Genomic DNA, 17372 nt, shown 5'->3' with positions numbered 1-17372 from the left:
AATCACATTGTTGATTGTGAGCAAGGCTCAGATGACCTCAAACACATTGATTGTATCTTTTACCGAATAAATCTTCCAAAAGGAACAGCCGGAGTGCTGAGCTCCTAAACTGGGAAAGAGACTGAAGCATTTAGAAATGCTCTGGCGTGTGCGTTCTGCAGAGTGTGCCGGCTTCCGTGTTGTTGGAGTTGTGCTACTATTTATTTATATATATATATATATATATATATATATATATATATATATATATATATATATATATATATATATATATATATATATTACCTACTGGCGGTCGCCAGTAGGTAGTTATAGTTAGGATTATTTTGTATAGGGATTTCGCAACATTCTATTGGGAATAACTTTGGCGCCGGTTGAGGAATCTGCCTGAAATATTCCTCACATTTGCCTCGCGGCGCGCCGCTCCTTCCCTGAAAGTTTGGGGGGGATTTGTCAAGCGGGGGCCGAGATAAAAGGGGGGTCCCAAAACGTGTTTTCCCCATGTTAATTTCCATGGGGCGGTTGGACTCACTTTTAGCCCGAACGGCTGAATGGATTTCCACCAAACTTGGCAAAATTGTAGGGACTGGTAGCCCGATGTGCCTTTGCTATGTCTTAAGATATGTGCTCCAGTGGATTTTGAGTAATTTATGTTCAAAAAAATATATATATCTGTAAGCGCGCCCCGGTACGCGCACCGGGTGCGCTACGCGAGTTCGCGAGCGGAAAGCTGATTGGCTCTTGGGTGTCTGTCAACATTCCAAACAGTCCGGAGCGGCCGCCATCTTGTGTCTCGGTAGGATCAAGACACAAGAGGTGGCAAAAACAAAGGGGGAAATGAGCAAAAGGGGGCAGGGTAGACCCCCCCCCGGACCCCCTAGGTTTGATGTGGGGGCCATAAAAGGGCCCCACGGGGTAAACAATTATATATATTTTTTCAATTTTTGCAGGGGGAGCGCCCGGTACGCGCACCGGAGAGAGTACCAGGGAGCGTAACATGGGGAAAACCCAGTACATTCACTGCATCACCTCTACGACCCTTTCTTGCGTCAATACGCCCCTTTTGCATACATTACACCTGACGTAGGTATAATGTGGCGCAGGGGTTTACAAAGTGACGCATCTACCTAGATGCGTCACTCTGTAAATATGGCTCAATAAGGTGCATGTTTTACGCTGCCGATGCGTCACAAAAAAGTGACGTACCGGTGGCGTAAAAGTGACGCATGGCCTCATAAATGAGGCCTTCAGTCTTCTACTCATGCGTCATATTTAATATATGACGCATTATGTCGCAAGTACTTACAGATATGTCAGTATTTCAGACGTATCTGTAAGCGCAAAAGTGATGCATTGCTGGAGTGTGTCACAAAAATGATGCAACTCCAGCAATGCATCCTTTCACATGGGGCCAGGCCCATGTGAAAGGGCCTGCATCAGTCTTACGCCTGCTGTGAAACAGGCGCAAGATTTGGACGCAGCAGCGTCATAAAAGTGACGTAGTGATATCTCATAGATTTCACTGCGTCACCTCTACGACCCTTTCTTGCGTCAATACTTCCCTTTTGCATACATTACACCTGACGAAGGTATAATGTGGCGCAGGGGTTTACAAAGTGACGCATCTACCTAGGTTCGTCACTTTGTAAATATGACTGAATAAGGTGCATTTTTTACAGCACTGGTGCGTCACAAAAAGTGACACACCGGTGGCGTAAAAGTGACGCATGGCCTCATAAATGAGGCCTTCAGTCTTCTACTCATGCGTCATATTTAATATATGACGCATTATGTCGCAAGTACTTACGGATACGTCAGTATTTCCGGAGAGCGTACCGGGGAGCTTAGCATGGGGAAAACCCAGTTCATTCACTGCGTCACCTCTACGACCCTTTCTTGCGTCAATACGCCCCTTTTGCATACATTACACCTGACGTAGGTATAATGTGGCGCAGGGGTTTACAAAGTTACGCATCTACCTAGATGCGTCACTTTGTAAATATGACTCAATAAGGTGGATTTTTAACAGCAATGGTGCATCACAAAAAGTGATGTACTGGTGGCGTAAAAGTGACGCATGACCTCATAAATGAGGCCTTCAGTCTTCTACTCATGCGTCATATTAAATATATGACACATTATGTTGCAAGTACTTACAGATATGTCAGTATTTCAGACGTATCTGTAAGTGCAAAAGTGATGCATTGCTGGAGTGTGTCACAAAAATGATGCAACTCCAGCAATGCATCTTTTCTTACCCTTCCACACCCCTGTTCCTTTTCTACATTTTCTTTGAATATCCACATTCCCCATGTTCACTCTCCTTCTCCTTACTTTCCTTCCCAACACTCACCTTCTTTCAGTCCCCCTACTTCACTTCCTTTCTCCTCTCATACCTTTCTGTTCTTTCTTACTCATTTTCCTTTCCTTTATCAATGCACTCCACTTCACTTACTCTTTTTCATTTTTTTAAGAATATAGCTCTTTGATGAGAATTGGAGGTAGTTCTGAAAAGAACTTTTTTTTTTCTTCTTTTTTCTTTTTTTAGAACAAAAACAAAAACAGGGAATGAAAACTGCTCAACAGGAGCAAAAAAAAAAAAAATTAGGGCTGGGACGACAGCGATGGTTCTCCAATGCTCGAACCATGAGCAGAACACTTTGCTCCCCATAGCAAAGTAGCTGCTCACAGTCTCTGCATTTAAGGACGCCTTTGTTAAATGCAGGATGAATGATCGGAACCAGCTCTTGTGATCTCCCCCTCACCGATGTTGTTGGTCCTCCGGTTGATGTAGAGGCCCCATCACTGGGAACCTCTTGTGCCAGAGCCCTGACACTTTCCCGGGCAAAATTCTGGGGGTGCCTCCTCTCCACATGGCGAATCATTGTGGAGTTCCCAAAAGAATATTTTTTAGTGGGGTCACCCCGTGACAGGACTGTGTGACAGATCCTGCACTCCACTTTTGGAGCGTTTACCTTCTTCTGGTTATCGGGTATGGAAAAAAAATTCCAGATGAAATGTTCTTTGACTTTTGGCTGAGGAGGCTCTTCATCGATGAATTCATTGGAGTCATCTTCACTACTGGATGGTCTGGCAGCCATGATAATCTAAGATATCCAACAAAGAACCGAGAGCAAAAAGGCAGGTCTTTCAGTCACAAAAGTGAAAGAAGAAGTGAAGGAAATGGGTGGGGATTTCATTCTTTGAAAAAAAAAACTGTTAGCAACCAATGAAAACTGTTATTTTAAGGTCACATGACTTGACGCGCTTACGCTGAGCGCACCGAAGAGCTTCTGGGGTGCTTACGCGGCGCGAACGTAGGCGCTTCTGGGGGCGCATACGCGGCTCGAACGAAGGCGCTTCCGGGGGCGCTTACGCGGCGCGCCTAAGTGACGTTTTGATAGTTTCACGGAAATGCAAAATCATTTTCATTTCCTTATTCAAAAATACTGCTTTTATATGTATGGTACTAAATGTCTTGCGTTATTTACTTTTCATTCATATTTTTTTACACGAACGCAGAAGTAGCACTCTGGGTGCGCTTTCCGGAGAGCTTACCGGTGCGCGCACCCAGAGCGCTCCAGGGCAAAAATGATAAAAAAAAATAATAAAAAAAATATGAAGAATATACATTAACAAAATAGTATTACATAAATATACAATATAGGATTCATTATTAAAAATATTATATTTGATAGCAATAGAAATTTGCTATTAAAAAAACCTTTGAATTTCACTGAAAAAAACATAGGTTTGAGGCCCTATATATAGTTAGGAATTAGCATTTTAAAAACCTATGAAATTCACTGAAAAAACCATAGGTTTCACACCAGTTATAGTTGGGAATTAGCATTTAAAAAACCTATTAAATTCACTGTAAGTAAGTAAGTAAGTAATTTATTGTTTTAGGTTAATTAAAACCATTACAAAAGTACATTGATAGCTCATACCTTCGGATAAAAGGATTTTTAGAAAAATATATTATTTTTAAAACAAGAGAATTTTGATAAAAACAATTTGGTGCAGGTGTGAGGTCCCAGTGTGGTGTCTTGGCCAATATTCAACTAGTCCGGTCTGGTGCAATCTTCCAGATTTTTTAGTTTCAGTTCCAGACATTTCAGGAATTTGACCATCTTCCCATTTAATGGGGGATGGCCTGGGTCGAAGCAAGCAAGAACCGCTTGTCTGCGTGTGCGGATTTTAAGTTCATTGAAGGCCGTTTTTAACAGGGCAACTCTTTCCTCTTTCAGCCTTGGGCAGGTGCATAGTAGATGTTCGAAGTCTTCAAACTCTGCCCCGCACAGCCTGCATTTTGTCCCCCAGCCCCTTCTCAGCCATGGTTGCAGATGCGGAATACAGGGTAGAATTCCTAGCCTATGTTTTAAAAAGGCTTCTTTTGATTTCCTGCCATACCCCAGACCAAAGTATGCTTGTAATCCAGGCGATTTGTATGTGGACAAAGTCATCCATGCGTGTCGCCTTTGTGAAAAGGTCGCTTTATCTTCCAGGTGCGATTGATTTTTTATGCTCTTGTTTACAACACGCTTGAATTGCACATGCGGTAAAGGAGTTTCCCATAGTTCTTTTAGACCTGTGGTAGTCAGGGATTCCTCTAGGAAAGAATTCACTGAAAAAAACCATAGGTTTGACACCAGTTATAGTTAGCTGGAAATTTTACTGATATAAAACCATTGAAATTCCCACGTTATAGTTAGTTGGACTCACTATAACTTGCGCGCCTGCAATGCACAGCTGATGACGTCACATATTACATCACTCATGACATGGTCAGTGACATCACTCTTGACATCACTGATGACACCATCCAGTGAATGTGTGTCTTTCTGAAAAATAAATATGTTTTATATATGTATATGTAAAGGTCGATGGAAGAATACATGTTTAAATAAGTGTCTAAATGGATGTTTAAAAAAAAAAATTAATTGGTTAACTGGCTTATTAAGTGTATCTTAGTGAATACATATATTAGCGAGTAATGTTTAAATATATGTATCAGTGTTTCACTTTGTGTATAAGTGACTACATGGGTTGGTGAGTAGCTACATGTGTGTGTATATGGGTTATTAGATGTTTTTTTTAGTATCAGTATGAGTGTCTGTATGGTTTGGTGGGGGTATTACTTAGCACGTAGATGCATTAATGACTGACTCACTGTTTGTGTTTTGAAGACAGCATATGTGCAGGACTGTATGGGTGGTTGAGTGTGTATATGTGTGTGTTAGTGAGTGAATGACTGTCTCACTAGTGTCTTTATCAGTAACTACATATGTTTTAATCTAGTATATGTGAGTATTGACGTATATAAGTGAGTATATGTGAGAGTGAGAGATTGAAAGAGTTCCTGTTTAAATTAGTATGTGTTTCTATAAGTGATTGTTTAAGAGAGTAAGTATGTGTAAATTTCCTTAGAAATAAAGTGGTAGTGTGTGTATAGCTGTATATGCAAATAAATGGATGTTCAATAGTTTATTTGCATGTGAGAGTATCTTTTGGATGACTGTCGGTGTGTAACAGGATGTATAGGTGTATCACTACATATAATGAGTGAGTATATGTATGAGTGACTATATAGAACTATTGGTGAATGAGTGGATGTGTATATAGATGGTGGAATTATTGATTTGGTTGCTGTAACTGGTATGGGTATCTCTATTTTTTAATAAATTTTATTTTCTATTTTTGAATATGTGTTTCAGGGGTTACATTACAGTGAAAGGAGGTCTGTCACTCTGCCACAAGGATGGTGTCATCAGTGATGTCATGAGTGATGTCACTGACCATGTCATGAGTGATGTAATATGTGACGTCATCAGCAGTGCATTGCAGGCGCGCAAGTTATAGTGAGTCCAACTAACTATAACGTGGGAATTTCAATGGTTTTATATCAGTAAAATTTCCAGCTAACTATAACTGGTGTCAAACCTATAGTTTTTTCAGTGAATTTAATAGGTTTTTTAAATGCTAATTCCTAACTATAACTGATGTGAAACCTATGGTTTTTTCAGTGAATATATATATATATATATATATATATATACATATATATATATATATAGCCACAGCTTCTTCTCTCCACTTCTTGCAGATCAAAGGACACGGCACAGCAACAGTTGGTCTTAGCGTTTTTATTATTTACACACCAGTGCAAATATAACGTGCATCAAAAAAGGACGGTCTACGCGTTTCGGCTCCTGCCTTCCACTGGACCATAGAGTCCCTAGGTCTAGACCTTGTTTAAATAGTGTGTTTTAGTGTAAGTACCCTCTACCATTTCCATGGTCATCTTGACCAACCCACCCAGCAATCTACATACAAGGCTAGTACATGTTAAAGGTATATACACAAAATGATGTACAATCAACGTAAAGTACTCTACTGCTTGTTCAGATCTATGCATTCAGAAATAAAGTATTTACAAAGTACATCCTTTGTACACATTTGTGTTCAAAATTAATGTGAAGTACCAAAAAAGAAAGGATTGGATTGAACCGGTGATTTAAATAAAGTATTGACAATTATTTACAGCGGGATCCATCTAATTACATATGGTATTAATCCATACCAATCAATAAATTCAACCAGTTGTGGGAATGAGGAATTATTTAAAGTAAGTGGTGGGTTGTATATATATATATATATATATATATATATATATATACAACCCATATATATATATATATATATATGTCATATAGCTACTTCTTTTCTACATACTGTGTTAAGTTAGCATGAGTTTATTAAATGTTTGAACGCCTTTTTTCATTCTTGCTTCACTTTTGCGCATGACACATAATTGTTGTTTTAGCTTTCAACCCAGAAGAGCTTTGTGATTTACTTGAGAAATAATATGTTATTGCTCTGATATCAGTTTTGTTCTGCACTCTGTCTGCACAGTGAGTGCTGAAGGCTACACGGATAACTTAACCCAGTGTTGTTGTAAGGTCTGATCTTCGCACCCCTATAGACATAACACACATGCTGCTGCCAAAATCTGGCTATAGGCGAGTTTTATATTGGTGTGCTGAACGCACAAAAACACACTTGATGTGCTTCGCATGCAGAGAGCTGGTGGAAGATGATGTGATCCTCCTGCCACTGAGATTTTGAGGTATGGGCCCGCCCTGCTAAAACCCAAACGAGACCTTCATAGATGTAAAATACTATGCTAAATAGGGAGGGTGAGAAATAGGTGTTTCTAATTCCTATTCATTACAGCATCTTAGTATGCTGTCACCGTTCGCTTTTTATGGACTAGTAACTATGCTGATAACTTTGTTTCTTATAATATGTTTGCTTGTATTATATAAGATACTGCGTTTGAGAACCCGGCATTAGTAAATAAATATTTCAAATATGCACGTGTCCTCATTTACTCCACGTTATGGTTTGAAATGATTGTAGAGCGAAAGAGTGTTCATGTGTTCCACGATACCTGAGGTATTCTAAGTTCATGTTCTGGTCTGTCTAAGCATTGGGAGTTTGTTATGACCAATGAGACACTGTAGCTAGCTTGGTAAGGGGATTTTGGGTACTGAGGTTGGTTTTGGGCCATCCTAATTCACTGAGGTTCTAAATCTCTACGCACAGTTCTGTAGGAGAACGGAATTCCCGCTCCATGGCGCCCATACGTTGTTGGGCTTATTTCATGACACTAGAGTAGTATATCATTCATTCCTTAACCCCTTCGCTGTCGTTTCCGGAAAACAGTGGGGTTGGCAAAAACCTACCTATTTGTGAAATAGGTCTTTTCAAGCTTGATTCTTTCTAAAAACGGTTTCTTTGAATTACTACCCAGTTGTGCTACAAAGTTTCTTTGTTTTTTCATATTTTCTGTGCCGTCATGGCTGCCGTAGACATTCCGCAACATAGTCGCATTGCGGTACGCAATCATTTGCGGCATTACGAAGTGCCCTTGGAGGGCTTGGCTGTGATACTAGTGGTGAGTGCGGATGCGAGGTACCCATGCAAACTCTTTTATTCATGGGTAACGTTTCCAGCTGTGGGCGCTAATTCGGGTGTGTTCCACTCTACACTCCCTCTGCTGTACCGAATGAATATACTCCGTACAGGGCACAGGAGATACCTATTGATGTTTGGCAGCATCGAGTTTGGTTTGGTGGCGCCCTACCCCATTCTTTGAAGGCTCCGAGGTTAGGTCCTTTGTCCATTCCCGACGCAAATTGGTCTGTTTTGGCGGGATTTACACCTCATCCTCTGCACGGCAATTGTAACTTAGGCAAACTGCGTAGACTACACGTGGTCACTATTGACGTGATTAGAGCTTTAGTGCAATACACAGGCCGTAATCTTCCGGGTGGAGCTCCGGGGGGTGCGGCGCTTCCAGCCGGGCAGGGTAATTTGAAACTCAGTCCCGTAATGGCCAATGCTGTGATGGGCAAGAAACCCCAGGATAACGATGATTTTCCTTTCTGGCTTGCTGAGAAATTTGACCAGCTGGAAGCAGTATTTCCTAATACGACTCGTGGTGAAAAACACCAGATTCTGACACTTAGTTTGCCGAAAGATTTGGCCCCTGAACTCATTGACTGTGAGACCTGGGGTAAGACTTTTGCGGCGGTATATGCCAGGTGCTACTGCACCCCGTCAATGGAAGTCCTGCCTGCGGTCCTTAAACGTGTTCAAGATGATCACGGACCGGAGTCTGCAGTTGAATTGGGTATGCGCCTGTGTGGCTCCTTTGATGTAGTTTGCGATCTGGTCCTTGCTAATGTCAAGGGGGATGCAGTGACTTTCAGGTGGCTAATGCTTTGGCTGCTATTCCCGATGCCGAGAAGCCCCGGCAGTTAGCGAGGATTATAATTGCGGCTTATAAGACCGTGGGTCGCAATGCTAAGGCTCCTAAGCCTTTTTCTGTTAAAGAGAAGAAGCAACCCCAGGGACAAGCTTCGGAAACTGATGCCCAGCCCAAGTCCAAGAAACAAAATTGGCCTAAAAAACAGAACCAGGGTAAGCAACAGCAAAAACAACAAGCACAGGTTTCGCGCCCTGCGTCACCGTTGCCTGCGCAAACAGAACGTGTATATGACTTGCGCGACGATTAAGACTCCTGATAGGTTTCAGGCTTCTGATCAACGCTCTCCTCGTTCCTTTCAGGACTCATCGGCCTCGATGACCGGTGGTGGAGGGGGCGGCAGGGGATGGGGTGGTCAGCAAGGACGTGGCCAGCCCCGCCCGAAAGACGGTGCAGGACAGCAGGACGACTCAATGCTGAGAAGACCGCAGTTTGCGAAAAAGAAAGTCGCAGCCTTAACAGCGCATAGATATGCCACAGATTGTGAGAACGCGGCTTCGGAATATGACGTGGGCTCTGACCTTGCTGGACAGCGCGGCGGAGATTACCATAGTCAGAGAGGCCCTCCGTCCACTACTGAAGGTGACAGCGACTGACGTTTATGTTGTAATCGAAACAGCTGACACTAGAGTTGCTCCCCCTGATAGACTTTTTAAAATTGTCCTGTTAATAGAAGGTGACATACAGCGAACCATAAAAGGGGTATTCTGGGAAAATCTTTCGTCTGCGTATGACATTTTGCTTTCTGAGGCTGACTGACCCCCACCTTTTGTGCTCGCAGCTCCGCGAGGGGAGGAGGTAATCCTTCCCAGTTTAGCAAACGCGGTTTTGAAAGAGCATGCGCTGCACTTTGCAGAAGAGTGGGCTCTAGCGCTGGCACCGGCTGTGTACCACAATCAATGTGGTTGGGATAAATTGTCCCCATGCCACGAAATACCTTTACGATCTCAGCCGTAACCTCAACCTCAATATCCCATTCGACGTGAGGCTAAGGCTTCTGTCGCAGCGATCCTTGAACAATTGGAATATCAAGGTGTAATTGAAACGTGTGTGTCACCGATGAATAACCCTCTTTCTACTGTAAACAAGCCTGATGGTACATATCGTTTGGTGTTGGATTACCTGCATTTAAACTCGCATTGCCGTAACTGTGCAGTATAGAATACTCACGGCTCTGCCCTGGTGAATAGTCTTGTGCGTAAGCGGTTTAAAACCACGCTTGACATTTCCAATGGTTTTTATGCTCATAGATTGGATGGTCTTAGTTCCCAATGGACCTCCTTTACTTGCGGCGGTGTCCAGAAAAATTTTCTCCGTTTGCCTATGGGCTATAAGAATAGTCCTGGCGTATTTTCGGCCCGCATAGTCTCTCTTTTGGAGAGAATCGACCCGGATGCTTTTCGTATGTGCATGACATATATCTCACAGGCGACGAACTTTGGGAGCATCTGTGTCGGGTCAACGGGATAATTTGTACCTTTGTAAATTTGGGTTACAAATTTAACTTTGCAAAATCGCACATTGCAGAGTACACAGTGTTGTTTCTAGGCTACGAGCTCAACAATGAAGGAAAAGGATTGGCTCCTCACTTCCTGGAGAAATGCGCACAGCTTCGCGCTCCGACGACACTGAAAAAATTACAGTCTTTACTGGGCTTCTTGAATTTCGGGAGGACATACATTCCGGAATATGCCCAGCGTATCAAGCCTTTGTATGCTTTGATACAACCATCATTTTCCAAATCATGCTGGCTGCCTGAGCATTCAGCTATTTTGCAGTCTTTGCAAGCTGATCTGCTCGCTTCTGAATTCTTACAGACTCGTGATAACCAGACCAACCTGGTGATAAGAGTTACCCTGGGACGGTGGGTTTCACGTACCTAACTTTTAATGAAGGTGACACAGTATCTATTGCTTACAAGTCACACTTATACACTTCGGCTGAAATGCGCTTTTCCACTGTGGAGAAGGTTTTGACGGCTGTGCAGATGGCTATTCTTAGGGAACGCGCCCTGTCACAGGGAAAACGCATGTTGGTTGTTACCCCGTGTCCTGCCTTGGAGGCAGTTACGAAAGCCAGTGTACCAAATTCTAAAGCTTTGCACCCTCGGTGGATTCAGTGGGCTACATCCTTGACGTCCCAGGATGTCACGTTTATTTTTGACGCCACATTAAGGTCGCAGAAGTATTTACAGTATGAGTTCGTTCATCCAGCTCCTTTAGCAATGCGGACGTTGGAGGATTTCCATTGCATCATTTACACTGATGGTTCGGCGCAGGTTGCGCATGGTTCTAAACACGCCTACGTTTCCGCCATTGTGGTCGGTGCCATGGTGAACGATGAGTTCAAGTCCAGTGTAGTGCACACGCAGACACTAGGGGACTGCACCGCACAATTAGCTGAGCTTCGTGCTCTGATGCTTGCATTGGAGTACGCTGATCCTAGTGTGACAACTCTGATCGTAAGTGATTCTTACTATTGTGTCCAGTCTTACAATGAGAACTTGTTCTTTTGGATTCAGAATGAATTTCGTGATTCCAAGGGTAGTACAAGAAAACATAAAATGATCTGGGTCCGAGTGGCGGAACTTAAGGAAAGGTTGCCACTCGTGTTTGTGATTCATACTCTTGGCCATCAGCGTGTGGGAGTTCACGCTGTCGGTAACTCGCTTGCTGATGAAGCAGCGAAATCAGCGGTATCAAAGTATTTAGTTGCAGCAGTTACACGGTCCAAAAGTAAAATAGATGATGACATCTTGGCGGCTGTTGCTGCCACTGAGAAGGGAGGTAAATATCCTACGGGGTTCTCTTCGAAGTACACATACCACGTAAGTCCCGATAAGGTTCCTTATGTGAAAATTCCTGACGTTGGGGAACGTTTGATTCCCAACTTGGATCGCAGAGCTACGTTGATTGTAGCGGCTCATGAAGAAGTGGCATCTGCGCATGCGGGCGTCTTAGCCACTGTGACTCAGCTACAACAACGGTTCTGGTGGCGGGGACTGTACAAACAGACGCGTGATTATGTCCTTCAATGTGACATTTGCCAGCAGATTAAGCCTTCGACTGCTGCGCGTCCACCGCAGACACAGTTGTACATATCTAATAAACCACTGGGTTGCGTTTATTTAGACCACTGCGGTCCTTTTTCTTCTGATACTGCGTATAAGTACATCTTAGTAGCAGTTGATTCATGCACACGCTTTGTGTGGGTATGGCCCCATCGCAGCGCTGATTCACGGACTGTCATAAGAGATTTGCGTGTCTTTGTAGAGATTTTTGCCTGTGGTACCTTCCATTCGGATCAGGGTCCGGCTTTCGCCTCTAAGGCGTATAAGGATGCTATGGTTTCGTTGGGGGTCCAAGTCAAGTTTTCGTCTCCATACAGACCTGAGGGTAATAGTGTAGTGGAACGAATGAACCGTGACTTAAAGCAATCTTTGACAGCTCGAGTTATAGGCACTGGCAGAAACTGGTTGGCCCACCTTAATGGCGTGCAGCGCGCTCTTAATAATCTCCCGAGAAGGTATCTGGGAGGGCGGACCCCGTTAAAAATCCTCTTTGGTATCAAGATGTATGTCCCTGATCGCGACGGTCTAGACTGCGTGGCCCAAGCCACGGCCTTTGACGTAGATGAACATTGCAATGTTTAACAGGATCTACAAAAGACCAGAGACAGTCTTGCAAAGGAACATTTGCCCTCCACGTCGGGTGATGCGTTGCAGATCCCGGTAGTTAGCTGGCTACCCAAAGTTGGAGAACTGGTACGAGAGAAGATCGAAAACAAGAAAGAATTTGGTCCTTCCTATCGAGCACCGGTCCCCGTTCTTGGAGTGAAGGGCACAAGAACAGTCATATTACCACCACTTCCAGGTCGTAAGGAAAACAGGTTTATCTCAATTGACAATGTCAAGATACACAGGGTGGCCGATTCTTCATAGCATGACACCGGCAGTCTCCTGTCCTTCGATGGTGAGAAATTCTGTTTTGGCCATTACTGCAGCTGCTAAGCCAGAGGTGGCCCTCGAGATGCCTGTCATTTCCAATCTTTTAGCTGAACAAAGAACAAAGGACGTACCCCGCCAATTGATGTGGTGGTCCCAAAGCTGGGATCCCAATATATGTGGGGTGATAAACCTAGGAGTTGGCACTGCACATGACAAAATTACTTGTGTCTCCAGAAATACGGCGTACTGTGTTACATTAATTAGGGGCCGTATTAAGATTACCTATCTGGAATAATATTCTGCTCTATGCTACACATTTACCATCCATGTGTGGCATACACCAGAACGATGGGAATGTATGGAAGAATGTAAGTGGAATGATAGAACTTTAGGTAGGATTACTTTTTGAAAATTTGAGAGAATGAAAGTATGACTGAAGTGTGAAGTGTTACTGGGTAGGCCTCAAAGTAAAATGAATCTTTGTTACTTTTATCTTTTCCCTTTCTCTTATGTATGTTGTGCAATATCCTAAAGATAATCATGTGTTATTTATGTATGTAAGTGTTTTCTATATCAGATTTAAAAGTGTATATATAAAAAAATAAAAATACATATATATTTGCTAAAAACCTTCTCTTGCATATCTTTGGATTGAAGTAATTTTGTCATGTGCAGTGCCAACTCCTAGGTTTATCACCCCACATATATTGGGATCCCAGCTTTGGGACCACCACATCAATTGGCGGGGTACGTCCTTTGTTCTTTGTTCAGCTTTCTTCCCCCCACGACCTGCCTACATCCCAAAAAAAAACCACTGGGGAACCCCCTTCTTTCACTATTTCCAATCTTTTACTCAACACTTTCCCCGTTAATAACATTGATGACCTCGATTATGCCTATCCTGCTGATTTATCGATGCCTGACTTACAAACACGTTTGGCCACAGACTCAAGATTCTCATTTGACTCTGCTTCAGTGACTTCAGCAAGACCCTCACGTTGTGCAAATTTTGCCTCTTTATTCAAGAAACATTTTTTGATTCCCCCTTGGCCATATGTTTGGCTCGTGCTTTTCTCAGTTTACCTTTTTATGTCAATTGGTTTTGTGTTTTATTTTTTTCGTCTCATGAATGGACACTATGTCGAGGAGAGAACATGTATTCGACATCTTATTGGAACTTTGGCCCCTTTTTCCTCTTCACATTCTGCACACAGACTGATAATAGACTTGAACCTTGTTAACATCACTGCTTGGCTGGTTCTTGATGGGATTGTGTGGGATGCAGTTAGATTTCAAATTCATGGCCCCACTGAAGTGGTTAATGTCCCAAATGTACTGAGAGTGAACATGGGGGATGTGGTGAAACAAAACATACGTTCTGATGATTGGGATGTTCAGGCCGTTGAATCGTTATTCTCTGATTTGAAATATTATGCTGCTGTAGTGTAGTTCCTAGTTTCCCACTAGGCCCTGCGCATTGGAATAACATAAACAGTAGTATCGACGTGGAACTGCGGATATTCCAGGCCTCCACTGACTATGCTAAACTTAATTGGGTTGTGTTACCAACTAGCTCAGAGGTCACTGGAAACTTTCTTCTCTGCATAGGAAGTGATCAGCTTCCTAGGCACAGACAAGAAGGGATTCAGCTTTCCAACAACCGTGCAACATGACAACTTTGCTCCTCAGATCAAGAGTCAATCTCTAGGGTCGTGTGAAACAATAGACATGTATTTCACTCAGTCAGTCTAGTGCAGTTTACTTTCACGAGATGTAGAGAATAGAGAGACGGGCGTTTATCAATAAAGGGTTAACATTTATTGAACAGTCTTTCTTCTCGTACAAGAGAAATGTATTGCCATAATTGCAATAATTGTTATTATAAAAAGTACGTACAGTAAGATAAGTATTGCGAAATAGAACTGTAAAAGCATTGATATGGTTTCTTAGCCATACAATGGTTTAAAAGTAATAAAACATATATACAGTCATATATACATTAGGCTAACATACTCAACTGGTGCTTCTAACTAAGCCTACCCCAGTGTGCCTGACCTAAGCCTAACACGTGAAAGGGGAGTAAGTAAGTAGCTTTAAGTTAAGTTGGTTTTGCCAAGGTTTGTTTCAAGAATTCTCGTCTAAGGGTTTAGTCAACACCATACCTCTGAATAGAATGATGGAGGATTGGTATCTCCTTCAGGGGTCTCTCTCGATATCCCAGTCACCCGCGAGGGTAAACCGGAAGCGCCGGGACTGGATTTCTCTGCACGAGAAAGGCAGCGGCTTCTCTTCAGCGCGTCGAGGAAGGAGGGGGGACAGCGTCCGCGGGCAGCTGGAATCTGCTGGATGTCTTCGCAGGGGGACGGCTGTTCAGCTCCTTAAGCGTACTGCACCATAGGTCGCGCTTTAGCGGCGATAATGGTATCAGCAGCTTCACCACCACAGGATAGCAGGCTGCAGCGACAGAGTACTAGATTTACCAACACGGGGTCGTGCAGGCAGCTGGCTTCAGTAGCTCGTACAACAGGCATTGCTTAAGGCAACGTTGGTAATATTTATACCTGACAGGTGCCGGGTTTGACGCAAGTTTGCTGGACATAAGACGTCAATTAAAGATGTCACTAGGAAGTGATAGTTATCAGTTGCTCATTAGAGTTCTATTACTAATCAAAACATAGCAAGCGGGGATTTCCAGGTTTGCTGAGTTTTTATCTTGTTGAAGAACTCGGAGTGTTATCTAGGAATATCAGATAGTGACTACTGCTCTGTCATTGCACTAATTGGTCGCAAAGGAAGTGGCAGAGGGAACTATGCTGGAATGTGGCTCTGTTCGTGTGAGGCCAGAGATGACTTTTCAGAAAATCGCACTTGAACGGTTATGCCAATATAGGGAATAAATGGATTTATAGCCGAATAGGGGCATAAGGTCACAGTATCGATCAGGAACCTAGATAAACACGCAACACCCACTCCACGGGTTAATGTCCATCAAAATTACTAAAACTAAAGCAATTAGATGCATGTGTAACATTGCCCACCCCAAAATACATAAATGCATTCGAAATAGGCGTACTTGTAATACATGAATTTAGGTACTGTACGTTTTTTTAAAGCATAGTAATCATTCAAAAAATTATTGCATATGAAATCAATGAACGATTATGCAAAAGGAATTACACATGAAGTATCTCTGACAGAAGAAAGGCGAGATAAATCAACACATAAAAATGCATTGTAATAACATGTGTGCTAGAGGCTGGTGTAATGTTGTTACGTCTCTAGATGTGTTTAGAAATAGAAGTGTGAAGCTTCTGTTCTCTAAGAATAGTTTTTACGTTAAGCAAAGAATTGTTCGTGCCAAGAAAAGGGTCAATGTTAGAAAAATTGTCCAATTCAAAGAAAATAGATTTCCAAAGCTCTTGGCAGTTTTTGTTGATCAAAACTGAAGGCCGAATTCAGAGTTCATGGGAACGCTGTGTGTCGGAAAGCTTCTTAAAAGTTATTGTTTCTCTATGGGTGAGAACATCGTATCAGACAGGCTCTCAAAGAATTGGTCTACAAATTCAGGTGATAGTTCAACCAAATTAGATAGCGCTGTAACTTGGCAGGTGTGAGGATGATTGCTGTCATCGAAGGCAGGACCAGCAATGCTCACAGAACGTTGTACCTGGATGATGTTGCTTTTGTCACTCGCTCCACTGTTACCACTTGGTTGTAGCACAGGAGTCTCCACGAATGCCGTCATCAGGATTGGTAGCCGCTGGGGACAACACAATGCGTGAGCCGTTATTGGACTGAGCAAAGTATCGACGTCCATTGGTACTGCTGATGGAAGTGAAAGACAGATGTCCAACACGCATTCATCGCCGCAAAGCATACACCGTAGCACAGGTAAAATGCAATTTTGCCATATCGGTCTGAATGAAAGGAACCAGGTCATGTTTAGATCTCTCAGCCTGGCCAATCCGAGGACGTTAGTTATCCTGTCCCGGGAGCGCATTGCTAGGATTGTCTCTTCCATTCCCATGGGAGCTATGTCTGAGCCGAGGCTTGCCATAACGTAGCAGGAGGGTCAAAAATAGAATCCCTGCGACGAGTCCCAAAAATAATGGTATGCCGCCAAAAATGGAGTGCACAAAATTAGGAAAGATTCCCAAAATTGCCTGGAAGGGTGTTAGCAGTCCCGTAAAGACTGTCTTAAATATTCCTGGGATGCTTGTAGCACTAGACATGTTAAGGAGTTGGCTGAACATTTCTACGAAATGCACGGGGCAATTAGTTGATAAAAGGTCATGAATTTCAGTAGCTGTCCTTGCAACTAGAAGATCATACGTCTCTTTAGATGACGTTATAGGCACTGTTGTCTGTAAAAGTACAGATTTAATTTTGCTTAATGTATCAATTCGTATAGAATAGAGATTCAGACGAGGCCAGATGGGAGTCACTATGTCTGGAGGCCCACTCGGGAACAATGCTTGCATACAACATTTGACCATGGACGTTACTTCTATTAGATAACTTTTCCCTGGCGTGAGGCCACAACATCTGTGATCCGTTCTAAGAATGTAACTCCCGTTTGCGAGTTGCATAAAG

Source organism: Lissotriton vulgaris, chromosome 1_1 (assembly GCF_964263255.1).
Source record: "Lissotriton vulgaris chromosome 1_1, aLisVul1.2, whole genome shotgun sequence".
Taxonomy (NCBI): Eukaryota; Metazoa; Chordata; class Amphibia; order Caudata; family Salamandridae; genus Lissotriton; species Lissotriton vulgaris.
Note: the sequence above shows the minus strand (reverse complement) of the source record.